At 39.8% G+C, this 5,290-nt stretch overlaps 1 long non-coding RNA gene across 1 annotated transcript; it reads right to left on the minus strand.

Annotated features, from left to right (window-relative positions):
• Positions 1–293: 293 nt before the first annotated feature.
• On the minus strand, positions 294–2,497 carry LOC136244947 (uncharacterized). The gene is made up of 3 exons (XR_010695668.1): positions 2,427–2,497; positions 2,193–2,376; positions 294–416 (listed from the first exon to the last, which is right to left on the minus strand). It is a non-coding gene; the product is annotated as an uncharacterized lncRNA (long non-coding RNA).
• Positions 2,498–5,290: the final 2,793 nt, after the last annotated feature.

Below are 5,290 nucleotides of genomic sequence, written 5' to 3' on the forward strand. Positions count from 1 at the left end.
TAATGGCCAGCAGTATAGAAAGACAACTTCTCTTGAAAAGCCAATTCCAATTGAGAATTTATACACTGTTACTTGCTTATTGAGTGAAGGTGGCAATAAACAAGTTCCACCGTAATTTATATACGTGATCTGATCCTGTATATTCAGTCAGTGGATGAGATCCACTTGGCCAGGACAAAATGTGTCTCAAATGTCCTGCGTGATCCATACTCAACCCTCTTATGACCCACTGGCACAATGGAACTGACTATTTATAGAGAATACAATTATATTTATTTTTAAGATGTGTGGATGTGTGGACACATTACAACACATTACATGTACATACAAGACATGCTACGTACTGTTTTACCATTTCAAGTCACCACATTATACACATATCAGTCAACAATGTTTCATAGTGCCCATCAGTAAACCTGAAGAAAAGTTAAGAAAAATAAAAATTCACATAAGTACAATGAAACCTCATTAATATGGCCAGCTGTGCGACCAAAAAATTTGGCCTAAATAACAAGGTGGCCTTATTAATGAGGTCATAAGTAATGCTTAGCTATATTTGGGACCTACTAGAGGTGGCCAATATAATGAGGTGGTCTTATTAAAGAGGTGGCCGCTAAATGAGGTTTCACTGTACATACGGTTCACAATGGTGAACAATATTAATGGTTAACAATATATGCACTGAAACCAGCAGGTCACTTCTTGTGGAAGATAGCTCTCTACACAAAATGACACATTCAGAGATTGTATTTAGATGGATGATACAGTAACGCATTGTGACTTCAATACTCATGATGTGTCACTGCTAGGCAGCAACCATATACATGGCACTGCTGATGCACAACATCCTACTCTCTTGCACACACAATTTTGCTAAATATTTTACAAATTGATAATTAAGGGGTGTGGCAACTGGCTGTTTCACTCACAAGACCGTGTGGCAGCTGTTTCCCATCTGTACAAGTGGCCACGAAGACAGGTCCACTGTGGATGAAAGTCAGGCATTAGATATTTGGTATTTCATGTGTTGAAAGTATTCCAGGGCTTCTGGTAGTCTCAAATCTCACCACAGTTTAACTCAGGCAGTGTTGTGGTCACCACTAAACCACTGGAATGCTGTGTTATGTTCATCTTATGCTTGGCTACTATATTGTAGAACTGAAATGGATACTCTGAAAAATATATATCCTATAGATAATGACTTCATCACTTTCTTCATCAGGAGCTCATAAGGACCAATAGTGAAACTTTTTACACTTTGGGTTGACAGCCAACTGCCTACGTCTTTTATTTATTTATTTATTTATTAATGCTTTACAGTACAAGTGCTGAAGGTCTGTAGGACACCTGGTCCTAGAGCCTGCTCAAAGACTTTAGCTACATAAGGTGTGTTTGAAAAGTTGGAAAAAGGAGAAAAAATCCATGAATGGACCTAGGTAGCCTCGAACCTGCAGCCATCCGATTTACGCTCGAACGCTTACAGGAGTGTACCAGGTGGTCAGGATGTTTTCTCCTTGTTATTTTCATGTAGCTATATCCATAGGAATTCTAAAGAGTAACTCATTATCTTTAAGTACCCCAAGTAGAACCAAATGGACACTAGTTTATTTATTAATGCTTTACAGCACAAGTGCTGAAGGTCTGTAGGACACCTGGTCCTACAGCCTGCTCAAAGACTTTAGCTACATAAGGTGTGTTTGAAAAGTTGGAGAAAGGAGAAAAAATCCATGACTGGACCTAGGTAGCCTCGAACCTGCAGCCATCCGATTTACGCTCATCTGAAGCAGTGCCTTTGGTGCTCTAACAGATTGGCAGCACCCTTGCTGCCAGCACTCACTGTCTCATACGTTGCCACACACTAAATCCATCTCTATAGCTAGTTAGAACAGCATGCTTCTCACCTTTTTTAAGGCCGAAAAATGCAGCCACCTCTTTAATAAGCTAGGTCAGAAAAGTTTGTCCCTACGACCTGAATAATGACCAGTTTTCACTGTACTATTAGTGATTAGTGACTATGGAAGATTATTTATTAAGTTACTAAGATATACAAACGCTACAACCTCTAAATATAGCAGTGACAAATACATGTTTTATCATGTATTATATTATTATTATTATTGTTAATTAGCAAAGCCAACTAGGGGCAACACGCTAATGAGCATTACAATCACATATTATATTATATTACTTACAGCGTTCTTAAATGTTTCAAGATCTATTGTGTCGATGTTAGGAATTTGAAGGGAGTTCCATTGAATAATTGTTCGAGGGAGGAAGGAGTATTTGTACACATCAACTCTTGTTTGCAATTGAGTTAGCTTGAGAGGAGTTGAGTCACCAAATCCAAGGAGTCGATTTGCCATATGTGCTAATCGCCTTTTTACAATTAAGTTTTACAACACAAGTACATGAATAGTTAAACTCACCAATTGTGACTAAATCCCTTTAACACGAGAAGACAAGCAATGAGACAACAGCCTCGCAAGCCTATTCCGGTGCGCTTATTTAGTAGTAATATAAATTTTAAAGGCGTTTATTTACAACAGAACATAATTACGTACCCTGTCACGCTGCAAGTGGTCCCCCGCCGCAAGTGGTCCGGCCGGACCAACTACCGCGCCTCAAGTAGTCCGGCCGGACCATGTAAAGTTGCTGCAGATGGTCTGCCCTGCTGCAGATGGTCTGCCCTGCTGCAGATGGTCCCCCCAAAGAAATCTTCACTATCAGCTTCCCAGTCAGTGCTAGCTCAACGTCTTGATCAAAACGCACTTCCCTCCACGGAATACGAGTCCTGAAGCAGTGAAGCGAAATATGAGTAATGCATGACCTATTCTTAAACATATAATTCTGAACATTGCATTGTTTTGTATTTGCACGTGGTTTTTAATTTGTGTAACGCCTTGTGGGCACTGTAACGCAAAATTTGGTCCGGGGAAAAAATCGGTCCGGCCGGACCATTTTCAGTCGACCAAATTTAGTCCGCCCGGACCATTTTTAGCATCCGAAATTGGTCCGGCCCAAACCTAGTTGGCCACATGCACTCCTGACCACCCGGACCAATATTGGTAGACCAAAATGGGTCCGGGTGGACCACTAACGCATGCAGCCAATGATGCATAGCTATAAGTTGTTTGTGACGGAACACTGCAGCCGACCGTAGCTATAGCTATTCTCATTTATCAATCTCGAATAATGAGCACTGCAGGCATTATTACTGCATGGATTTGTGCTTAAAAGGTTATCCAACAAGGGCACGGATCATTGCATGCATGGGATCAGTTATAGCTGCATTGGAGGTGCTTAAGATCGAGATATTCTAATAGAGCAGTCACCTATAACATTCATCACCAGGCATTGATCCAAAAATAAATGAAGGTGGGTGGCTACCCAGCTTAGCCCAGATTTTAAGTTGAGAGTCCAAATTTACATCAGGAAAGCTGACACTGTTGTTGTTTGGCTTGTACAGTGAAGCGCATGCACAGTAGCATGTGCACTGTGCTCTTATGCACATATAATGTCTGATCATGAGTTAACACTAATGGTTAGAACAATACATCTGTAACACCTGCATGTGTACATACTGCACATTCCTCTCTTTTGTATGTGATATGTAGGAGATGATAGCTTAGGTTTGCTCCATTAAATAACTAAATGTGAACTATCATCTCCTACTGATCACATGGTCCTATATACTGGTATAAACATTTCCTTAAAAGTTATAGCTATAATATTCCCTGTATACTTTTCACTACTTAACCAACTTTAAATTTTTACCAATTTTCACCTGTGCACATATACCAGTAGGAGATGCAGTCACTGATCCAGAATAAACCAAGGTGGGTTACTGGCCCAGATTTTAAGATGAGAGCCTTGAATGTCTTGGTAGTTACATCAGGGAAGAAGGGCTGACAATATTATCATCTAGCTAGTACAGTGAAGCACATAGCTAGTAGCATGCCCTTGTGAACATAATAAGGCCAGGCAAACTTGATTAATTGTTTCTCATCCCCACCCGTATCCCTTTTTACCTCACCGCCTCTAATTTCATTGTTGCTGTTATCAATCACGTGCACACGTATTTTGATGTTAGGAAGGCTGGTTATCATTTTACAGCACAGCAAATGTCACTTGCACCTCAGAAAAGGTAGCTAATACGTCAGTAATAGTTCTTAAAAGGTTTTAGTTAACCTTTATAACAGACAGCTTGATTTGGAGTATTTCTTTACTAATGAATAATGATAAATAACCTCCCACCCGCATGGAAATTTGAATTTTAGTGGATGAGAAACTAGTAATCAAGTTTTCCTGGCCTAATGTATTTGGTAATCCCAGTACAGGTTGATCATGAGTTAACACCAGTGGTTAAAACAAATTGTAATACACCTGTAACACGCAACACATACTGCACATTCCTCTCTGTCATATGTGATATGTAGGAGATGATAGTTTAGGTTTACTCCATTGAATAACTAAATGTGAACTATCATCTCCTACTCATGACTTGCCCCACAAGAAGAAACATCACCATAAAGGTTGTAGCTATAATATTCTCAGTATGCTTTTCACTACTTAGCCAACTTAAAATTTTGAGGCAGTCGCATTATTTCATGGCCTTAGGGTGAATTGCTGCAGACATAAAAGTAAAATTGACTCAATCCTAAAAGCAGACCCCATATTTTCCTTCAAAAAGTCCTCTACCTGGTGATAGTTAATATATTGCCCATGATCATAGATAAGTTCATGTATATTGCTACCATCTACTGTAAGGTTATAGGTAAATTGGATGTGTGTGGAAGACCCCTATTCGCTAATCCGGTCACATATATATATTATATATATTAGTTTTCTGTTTATATCCATAGGTAGTTTCAGCATACAATGAGCCTGACAGAATGGAACTGAACTATCATGCTGGAATTGCTGCCCGCACGTTAGCTCAGTCAGCTCTTGCTTATCACACATCAGTCCAGTGCTTTAACACTGATTATGCAGATGTTATTACAGCAGTGCTACCAATCGCAGATTGTATGGATGAACACTTAGACCTGGCCAAAGTGGAATTGGACAATGAAGCTGCTACAAAGTGTTTACACGTCTTTGAAATAGGCTAATGATAAAATGTTTGATCTTTCTACCACGTCAGAGGATCTTTATCAGTCTGAGATGGATGAAGTTAAACTTCATTGCTTTTGCTTGACTCCTTGGATTGATAGATCTACTTCACTGGCGATCTACAGCAAGCAGCAAAAGCAGTATGCGGCATACCAGTGCTGGATCTGTTGTGACTGGT

Source organism: Dysidea avara, chromosome 2, assembly GCF_963678975.1.
Source record: "Dysidea avara chromosome 2, odDysAvar1.4, whole genome shotgun sequence".
Taxonomy (NCBI): domain Eukaryota; kingdom Metazoa; phylum Porifera; class Demospongiae; order Dictyoceratida; family Dysideidae; genus Dysidea; species Dysidea avara.